The sequence below is a fragment of the Oryctolagus cuniculus genome, chromosome 5, assembly GCF_051225735.1.
Source record: "Oryctolagus cuniculus isolate XC-2025 breed Fujian yellow rabbit chromosome 5, ASM5122573v1, whole genome shotgun sequence".
NCBI lineage: Eukaryota > Metazoa > Chordata > Mammalia > Lagomorpha > Leporidae > Oryctolagus > Oryctolagus cuniculus.
In genome coordinates, this window is record NC_142871.1 from 8,631,396 (window position 1) to 8,641,715 (window position 10,320).

Sequence of the window (10,320 nt, forward strand, 5' to 3'; positions counted from 1 at the left end):
CTTTGATGCTGGCATCCCATATGAGCTCCGGTTTGTTCCACTTCTAATCCAGCTCCCTGCTATGTGCCTGGGAAAGCAGTGGAAGATGGCCCAAGTGCTTGGGCTCCTGCACCCACATGGGAGACCCAGATGGAGTTCCAGGTTTCAGCCCTGCCCAGTCCTAGCTGTTGCAGCCATTTGGGGAGTGAACCAGCAGATGGACACACACACACACACACACACACACACGAGAGAGAGAGAGAGAGAGAGAGAGAGAGATCTTTCATCTACTGATTCACTCTCCAAATTGCTGCAACAGCCTGGTGCCAAAACCAGGAGCCCAGTGCTTCATCCAGTTCTCCCTGCTATGTGGGTGCAGAATCTCAAAGACTTGGGCCATCTTCCACTGCTTTCCCAGGCACAGTAGCAGAGAGCTGGATTGGACATGGTACGCATGTGCAATGGCAGTGGTTTAACCCGCTACACCACAACACTGGCCCCGGTGTTATCATTCTTTGGCTCTCCAGAAAGTTTACAAGCAAAATGCCTTCAATAAACCCAAAATGGTTGCTATGACCTTTGCTCTTGACCAGTCTGCTTTACTGTGACTGGGCCACATCGATCCCTCGGGAGCCAATGCTTTGGTCACGCCTTGTCTTCAGGATCAAGGTGGTAAGGCCATGTTCCATGTCCTGTTACAAGTCTTAGAAGAGATCCTTCAAGGCCTTGATCCCACTTGCTTGGCAGCTCGGCTCTGGTCTGCAGCTGATCTGGGCACAGGAGTTCTGGCCCTGGCTGAGCAGAAAGCTTGCTCAGCTCCATTTTTCTCTCAGATTGTGTAAACTGCGCAAATTGAGATGTCTGGTTATCGTCCCTGCTGTTAGTTCTCCGTCCTTTTCAATAGGGAACAAACATGATTAATTTTCTACTAGCAAAGTGATGCGGGTGGCCTGGCGCTACAAATTGCAACATCATCTCATCCGTTTGTTTGTTTGTTTGTTTGTTTTTTTGACAGGCAGAGTGGACAGTGAGAGAGAGAGACAGAGAGAAAGGTCTTCCTTTTGCCGTTGGTTCACCCTCCAATGGCTGCTGCGGCCGGCGCACCGCGCTGATCTGATGGCAGGAGCCAGGTGCTTCTCCTGGTCTCCCATGGGGTGCAGGGCCCAAGCACTTGGGCCATCCTCCACTGCACTCCCTGGCCACAGCAGAGAGCTGGCCTGCAAGAGGGGCCACCGGGACAGAATCCGGCGCCCCGACCGGGACTAGAACCTGGTGTGCCGGCGCCGCAGGCGGAGGATTAGCCTATTGAGCCGCAGCGCTGGCCTCATCCGTTCTTAACAGGGTTTATCCATCTGTAAACTGCTGATTCCTTTGGGAACTGTTCTTCATAAACTTTTCATAAAGTACGGAGATGTCACAGTTCTTCCACCCAAGCTTCCCCAGAAATGTGATGTTTGTTTCTGCTTCACTTTTAGCGGAATTCGTGTAGCTCCAGTCGAGGCTCTTTTCAAATGGATGTCTCTACCTCCTGGCCGCAGGCTGGGCCCTATTCACACTTTGTAACAAGTCAGTGCGAGGTTGAGTGCAGAAAATCAGAATTCCACGCTCCGTTTCGTTCATGGTAGCATTTCCCATGAGCTTGTTGGCGATCCCTTAAAGTTTCGGTGTGACGTGTGTGAAACAGAAGACTCTGCCTCCCGCTGCCGTCACCTCCACTCAGACATCCCTGCGGGAGAGGGACACCCACCCGCCATCTCCTTGTAGTCATGCCAGGCAGTTCCAGGCAAGTCGCTGGTCTCTGGCTCTCCGCGTCCTTATTTTGAAATGGGGAACCAACATACGCAGCACATACAAACTCGAGGGCATTAAATGACAGCGTGTTCATTGTAAAAGCATCCTGTAACCCTAAGTCAGACCCCAATATAGTAACCCCTAGGCTTATTACATGTGGATGGAAACTAGACAGCCACCTGCTCCAACAAGGGATTGGTGTTGTCCTGACACCAAGCAGGAGCCAACAAGTTCTGGACGGCTCTGCTGTTATATTTTGAAAGAGGAGTAAAAGAGTGAGCCCATACATTTAGGAAAAGGAAACGAGGAATAGACACACTGCTTTATAAATAGTAGCACGGAAGCGTGGAGTTACCCTCCCAGGGAGGGCTGGTAAGTCGCACACAGAAGTGAACCCTGGAGCCTCTCAGCTGTAGTGGTGCAGAATTTCAGAAGAATCACGCACCAGGTTCTGGCTTGCGTCAGTGTGTGTGTCTGGCCTCGGGCACGGGAAAGGCTGGGTGGAGGGCAAGGGGATGCAGGGGGCAGAGACAGCCCTCCTCTTCCAAAGGAAACCGGGGGGGCTCAGAATAGGAATTTGCAGAATGTGTAGAAACAAAAAATATTTAGCAAGAGTCATTCAGGATGGAGGGCGGGCAGATTCTCAAAGGCCTAACAGGAGTGAAATCCACGCAGACAAGGGATCTTCAAGAAACTCATGAATAATGTAGGTTACGGAAAAAACTGCATGAGTCTCGATATTTTGCAAGAAAATAAATCTATCCTTTGAATTCTATTTTTTCATGAGCTTTTCAAAGTGCTCCCACATGTCCCAAAGGGCTGATCTTTCAGTAAATGACAATTATGAAGGAATTTGATATTTATGACTTAGCAATAGAAATTGAAACAAGAACAAAGGACATGGGATTGGTGGCCTGGGCCAAAAATAGAAAACTGAAAATGGAATTTAGTAGTCTGTGTTTACAGTCGGTTTTGTGTTACTATGACAAGTATCCAAGAGGAGTTTCTTTTTTTTTTTTTAAGATTTATTTATATATTTGAAAGGAAGAATGACACAGGGAGAGGAATAGAGGGAAAAACAGATCTTCCATCTGCTGGTTCACTCCCAAATGGCCGCAATGGCCAGGACTGGGCCAGGCCGAAGCCAGGATCCTGGAACTCCATCCAGGTCTCCTGTGTAGGCGGCAGGAGCCCGTGCACTTGGGCCATCTCCTATTGTTTTCTCAGGTGCATTGGCAGGGAGCGAAATAGGAAGTGGCTCAGCCAGGACTCAAACAGAGCCTGCATGGGATGCTGGCCTCACAGGCGGCAGCTTAACCTCCTGCACCATGATGCCCCCCAAGAGGGACTTTTGAAGGGAGAGGGTTTGTTTCAGCTTTCAGTTCCGGAGGCTCACAGGCCAGAGTGTGGCCCCATCAGTCTGGCGTATGTGGGTGGTGGATGTCAGCAGTACAGCGGGAGGTCACGTGGTGCACCAGGAAGCACACGGGCCATACTTCCCCGTGTCACGGTCTCCTTATAAACCACCATGATGTACCCTGGCAGCCTAGTCCTATCCAGTCACTCCCAATCCATTCCAGACACCATTGCCGGGGCAAGCCTTCACCCTTAACCACCAACCGTTAACATTAATCCATTAACAAACAACTGCCGAGTTTAAAGGTTCACGTGGTGTGGGGTGCCAAATCACACTGAAACCATGACTCGGTGTATGAAATGTGTCTCTATATCTTATATTCAGAGTCGTGAGAAATATTCCACAATTCAGCAGAATTACTCACATTCTCACTTCACGTACTGATTTTTTTTTTGACAGGCAGAGTGGATAGTGAGAGAGAGAGAGAGAGAGAGAGAGAAAGGTCTTCCTTTGCTGTTGGTTCACCCTGCAATGGCCGCTGCGGCCGGTGCACTGCGCTGATCCAAAGGCAGGAGCCAGGTGCTTCTCCTAGTCTCCCATGGGGTGCAGGGCCCAAGCACTTGGGCCATCCTCCGCTGCACTCCCTGGCCACAGCAGAGAGCTGGGCTGGAAGAGGGGCAACCAGGACAGAATCCGGCGCCCCGACTGGGACTAGAACCCGGTGTGCCTGCGCCGCAAGGCGGAGGATTTGCCTAGTGAGCTGCGGCGCCGGCCACGTATTGATTCTTACAAGACCATGTGATGATAAAATTCAGTGGACGATAGCTGGATAGTCATTTCCTAAATGTGGCCATCAATACTAGCATGAAAGAGAAGGGACATTTTCATTAAGACAAAGGGCACGTGAGCAGCCGATCCCACAGGGTAAGTGGACAGGAGGCCAGACGCGAATGCAGATCCTGGGTTGTGGTCAGGAGGAATGGTCTCCAGTGTAGCTGGAGACTCAGCACCTGGACACCTTGCATTTTCTCTGGTTACCACGGCACCTTGACACCTTGTATCTGCTCTTCGTTACCAGGTCACCTGGACACCTTGCACCTGCTCTTGGTTACCATGGCACCTTGACACCTTGTATCTGCTCTTGGTTACCAGTCACCTTGACACCTTGTATCTGCTCTTGGTTACCAGGTCACCTGGACACTTTGTATCTGCTCTTGGTTACCAGTCACCTTGACACCTTGTATCTGCTCTTGGTTACCAGGTCACCTTGACACCTTATATCTGCTCTTGGTTACCATGTCACCTGGACACCTTGTATCTGCTCTTGGTTACCAGGTCACCTGGACACCTTGCACCTGCTCTTGGTTACGACGGCAAGCAGTCAAGAAGTACAGCTACTTAACTAACTGCAGCACCATTCTTGGAACCTCACCAAGCGATTCTTGCTTTTCCTATGCTTTGCTTTCCTCCATTAATTTTTCTTTCCTTGCAATAGTGCGCGCAGCTGTTAAACAGTCTCCAGTCCTGCCTGATGCAGGTAGGAGTCTATAAACCCTTAAATATACTCAAACTCAAAACATATGTTCCCTGTGGTTCAGTGACATTGTGAACATAAAGAAAACCCTTTCCCTGTTATCAGCCATTCACAGCATTGTGGAAGCTGTTGTTTTTGTGTATGAAGCACACCTTTAAAAGTAAAGGGAGATACAGTGAACATTCAGCATGGCCATGGGGTGCTGCCTGGGCCGCTCCCCTGCTGAGCAGGCCTACCTGGGAAATAAGACAAGAGCAAGCAGGTCAGGTCTTTGCCTTGTTCAAAGGGCGTGCAGCAAGTGCAGGGAATTACTCAAGAAAATCTGTCAAAAATCTCCAAGGACAGCAGCAGTCTGTGGCCTTGGAGTCACGAGCCACTTCCTTCCCCTCCCTCTCCACTCAGCGTGACAGAGACTCCATTCCAGGTGCGTGCGGCCCAGAAACACGGCTCTGCTTGCGTCAGCTCTCCATCAGGGTTGGGGCGTCTTCCTGGGAGGGGCAGGCCGCCAGCTGTCCTCAGTCCCACCAGGCAAGTGCCACAAAGGTGAAGTTCCAGGCCGGTGCTGCTGGTGAGGGAATCCATCAGTCAGAGAAACCCAGAGCCCTGTGGCCTTTCCCCGCGCTTGCTCCTAGGGTAGAGGGTCTGCATTAGGGGAGACAGACTGGGACAGCCAGAGCCCAACACCCCACTGGGTACCTGCTGCTAGTGAAGCCACTTGGAGGAGCACGGTGTGCCCTCATCCCTGGCTATGGCGCTGGACTCAGGGATTTTGCCCACAGGGAGAGGCTGGCCTTCCGAAGATCTTCATGTCTGAAACAGCGTGCAGGGAAGTTGGAGCCTAAAGACATTCAGCATGGCCATGGGGGAGGCTGAAGCTCCAATGGGGCAGTTAGTTCATGAGACTCAGGGAGGGAGACAGCTAGGGGAGCCTTCCTGGGCTCAGAACAAACCTCAAATCCTGACCTCAAAAACTCCCCCTGTGAAGAGGCCCACATTTAATTGGATCAGACTGGAGACAGTTCTGTGCCAAGGCACTGCTGTCAGCAAAGCTCAAGCCGTGGAGCCCAACAGCTGGGTGTGATCAGGGCAGGAGAGGGGAAGACTCTGCTCCCACAACGGTCGTCCCTCCTGGTGTGCACATGGCCAAGGCTGCACCTGTGAGGAGTGGTGCACATCCAAGGCTGCCCACTGCAGGGGAGTGGCCAGACCCCTGCAGCAGGGCAGCCGTGTCACCAAGCACACAAGCAAGTGACCATAGCAACAGAACCCAGAGGTGCTGCAATACATTCTCTCTCTCTCTCTTTTTTAAATCTATTTGACAGGCAGAGTTATAGACAGTGAGAGAGAGAGACAGAGAGAAAGGCTTTCCTTCCGTTGGTTCACTCCCCAAATGGCTGCTATGGCCAGAGCTGCGTCAATCTGAAGCCAGGAGCCAGGTGCTTCTCCTGGTCTCCCATGCGGGTGCAGGGCCCAAGCACCTGGGCCATTCTCCACTGCACTCCCGGGCCACAGCAGAGAGCTGGACTGGAAGAGGAGCAGCTGGGACTAGAACCTGGCACCCATATGGGATGCTGGTGCCGCAGGCGGAGGATTAACCAAGTGAGCCACGGCGCCGACCATGCAATACATTCTCTAAAAAGGCCCAGGGGCCGTGGAAACAATTGTGAAACCCAAAGAGAGGAAAGTGTTACCTGCACAGAGCTTGAAAAGTAGGCTACAGGACGTTTCCATGGAGAGAGACCAATGTGGGGCTCATAGAGCCACCTGGGAGCAATGTGTCTACCTCTCACCCAAAGTAGATGCTGATAAATTAAGATGTCTATGGCAAACCCTGGATTAACCACTGAAAAAATAAATAAATATGGCAAAATAAATTTGTGTACGGAACAGAAATCATTAACGGGGAAACAAAAGGAAATGCGCGTACAGAAAAGAGGAAGTGAATTGTCAGGTGCAAATCCGACGACGCAATCCCAGCGTTAGGCAGGGGTGATTTTGATTGGAGAAGAGTGTGCTCAGGAGGCGGAGCTCGTCATGACAGAGGAAGACGCCCCCTCCGACAACCTGCTGCCTCCGGCGACAAGCGTTCGATCTGAAGAGACACAGAGATGGAGATACCTGGGCAAGCATCAGCCAGGGGAATGCTGGAGAGCTGGAATGGCGTCAGGCAAAACGAGCTTCAGAGCCAACAAGAAGTGCTTGCAGACTGAGAGGAGCATTGTATAATGACAGTCAGTCCTTGGAAGGCTGGAACGGTAGTGAACATACTGCACTTCACAGACAGGGATCCAGAACGGATGGATCAGCAATCGCGGTCAGAGACTCGCATTCCCAGCGTTATGCTTCCGAACTTTTCAAACGACAGCTGTAGAAAACTCCGCCCAACAACACAAGGCACATTTTTTTTTTTCTCAAGAGCATAGGAGCCTTCTTAAGGACAGATGGCACAGGTTGTAAAACAGGCCTAAATAAACTGACAATGATTGAGATCGTACAAAGTATGTTTTTTTTTTTTTTTTTTTTTTTTTTTACCATGATGGAATGAAATTAGAAATCAAAATCAGAGGTATCTGGGAAATTCACAAATGTGTGTCAATAAAATAACCTACTCTTTACCACTGATTCAAAGAAGAAATCATAAGGGAATTAGAAAATGCCTTGGGATGATGAAAATGAAGATACAAGACGTCAACATTTATGAGAGGCAGCTAACAGTGGTCAGAGGAAAACGCACAGCTGTAAAGGCTCATGACCATAACGAGGAAGATCTCAGTGTAATAACCTAAGCTTCTGCCTTAAGGTGCCAGAAACAGAACAGCAAACAGCCCAAAGCAAGCAGGAAGAATGCAAGAACAAAGATTAGAGTGGAAATGAATAAAATAAAGAATAGCAAAACAACGGAGAGAATCAGTGACACCAAAGTTGGATCTTTGAAAAGATTTTTTGAAATGAAAAACCTTTAACTATGCACAGATAAGCACACGTTTCAGGGAAGTTGCCAGTTTTCTCTACACAACCTAGAATCATCTCCTTATCCATTCGTCATTTTCTGGGTACGATAGGACATAGGAGGTGAGGCTGAAGTTCCCAACATCAGTAACAAAGGCCTGATTAGAAATCCATGGTGGGGCCGGCGCTGAGGCGTAGTAGGTCAAACCTCCACCTGCAGTGCCGGCATCCCATATGGGCACTGGTTCAAGTCCTGGCTGTTCCACTTCTGATCCAGCTCTCCGGTAAGGCCTGAGAAAGCAGTGGAAGATGCCCAGTGCTTGAGATCCTACACCCACGTGGGAGAGGAAGAAGCTCCTGGTTCCTGGTTTGGGATTGGTGCAGCTCTGGCCATTGTGGCCATGTGGGTAGTGAACCAGTGGATGAAAGCCTTCTCTATGTATCTCTCCCTCTCTCTGTCTGTAACTCTACCTTTCAAATAATAAATAAAATATTAAAAAACCATAGTAACTATTTAAAGGGCAGCTACATATGCAAGTGAATTTTTAACGGGATTCGTAGAACTGTGGAGATTTTGCTTAGCTCCAAACCAGCCCCATTGTGCACCTGTGGCCGTTGCTTTGAAAGATGACTTAGTTGGCTGACTGAACACTCCCTGACTCTCCAGTCAGCCCACTGGGAGACAGTGTGTGGATTCCCGGGAAAAAACCCTCCCCAGCCACGTCCCAATCCCAGAGGTTTCACAACTAGTGACTCAAGGCCAGACAACCACTGTGCTGGAGCCATGAAGACCCCTCCCCCATCCCATCAGAACACACCTGCAGGCTGCCGGCCGTGTGCCTCAGGAGTGACTTCTCCTAACCAAGTGCTTCCATGGCTCATCTCACAGCCTGGTTCTTTTCCAGTTGACCGAGCTCAGCGTGCACGGGCCGGGGACCCCGCTGGCTTGCTGAGCCAAAACCATTTGAAGGCATAGACCAACCCTAAAATCTTCTGGTTTTATAAACATCAGGGAAAAGGCCAAATTTACATAGCCCAAATAGTAATATAAGGGTACTTTTCAAAGTTCATGGAAAATGAATTAAAAGGTAACCTTCTTTTGGTGCCAAAGTTTTAAAAATCCATGCATATTTTCTCCCCTAATACACATTTCCACAAACATTTTAAATGTCTTTTGTATGTGTTGATTTCAAATATTTTTTGCACCAAAATAAACACATCTTTTTATTCCATTTTCCTCTGAACTTTCTGAAGAACTTGCATATATCTGGTTGTGAAGCATTAGGAAATTTGGCAACATTTGACAATAACATGCTTTTCTGCAGTCCCAGGGACACACGATGCTGTGCTCAGCCTTGTTTAGCCACTGCTGGTAGACACATGCCACAGGTGGCTGGGCTACAACCTGGCGTGGCTCTGGGAAACAGACAGCCAGCCAATCAGCGTGGAGAACGCCTGGGAGTCCGGCTCGCTCCTAGCGGTCTCCGTGCATCTCGGAGAACACTGAGCCAGCCGTTGCGCCACAGCTGAGTGCGCCTCTCTCCCCCGCTCGCCCTGTGTGGGAGAAAGGCGTCAAAACTGCGCTCGACTTGTGCGACAGAGATCGGAGATCCTGAATGTCCCCGGCAGCTCGCACCGAGCTGGACCCCACGGCAGCATAATAAAGGGGTGCTAGCATAGGGGCAGGGAGCCGGGGTCCGAGCGCCTGGGATGCGCCAGCCCCTGGCTGGGTATCTCTGATGCCTAATCCCATGCTTGCACCCGGCATGCATCCCAACCACCTTCCTACCGTCGCTGTCATCATGCACACAAGGCTGGAGCCTGCCCAGCCCTGGCACAAGCCCTCCTGCCAGTCAAAGTGGTGAGAGGTGACCTGGGGTGACCCCTGGCTCGGCCACCTTGGGCAAGCGACCTAACCTCTCTGTGCCCTCCGTTCTTCTAGAAACTGCTAATACCCGCCTCTGGGTATGTTAAGACAAGCTGAATGAGCTGATTCTTACTTAGAACAATGCCTGGCAGTGTTTCTTCAAGGATTAACACGAGGCAGGGAGCTAAGTCTCCTCTTTACTATGTGCAAAGAAATTCGTTCCCTCCAAGCTTCACCGTCTTTTCTGCCACCAGCCGTGAGCTTCTGCCAGAGGGGACGGGGTACCGGCCTTGGGTTTCCCGCTGCTCCCACCCAGCCCACAGCTTTGCCCCGTGACTCCACGCTCACCCCATCGGGAAGCCATTTCCTCCCAGGCCTGGCTGGGAGCAGCCGCAGGTGCTACGCTTCGTCAGGCCCAGGCAGCTGATGAGCGCTCTGCCAAAGCAGAAAGCAGCCCCTGAAAGCCGACAGCCACGGCCCCTCTGCCCTCGCCGCTGCCTTCTCTCCCGGGAGGAGACACAAGCGGCTCGCCCGGCACCTGCCTCGCACATCCCTGGGGCCCCCATCCCCAGCCACCCACCCCCTCCCCACATCCTCCCTCCAAGTGCGGCATCATTGTCAGCTCCGCTGCTCCCTGGATTGGCCCAGCCACCGAGTGGAATCCAGCAGAGCTTTGGCTTCCATTGGGCTCAGGCAAAGGTTTGCTGTGGGGACAGGAAGAGAAACCCCAGAACGTCCAGGCGACAGCCAAAGAGGGTGCAGCTGAATCCTTGCTCCATTAAATATGAATTCAGATCCACAGCAAATAACTTAATGTAAGTAACACACACTTCTACCAAAGCT

At 50.9% G+C, this 10,320-nt stretch overlaps 1 long non-coding RNA gene across 2 annotated transcripts; it reads right to left on the bottom strand.

Moving 5' to 3' along the window:
• Positions 1-4,626: 4,626 nt before the first annotated feature.
• On the bottom strand, positions 4,627-8,708 carry LOC127492935 (uncharacterized). Of its 2 annotated transcripts, none has more exons than XR_016233576.1 (3): positions 8,429-8,708; positions 5,358-5,471; positions 4,627-5,223 (listed from the first exon to the last, which is right to left on the bottom strand). It is a non-coding gene; the product is annotated as an uncharacterized LOC127492935 (long non-coding RNA). The 2 variants fall into 2 exon arrangements; XR_016233577.1 differs by having other exon boundaries at positions 4,627-5,226.
• Between the last annotated feature and the right edge of the window lie 1,612 nt (positions 8,709-10,320).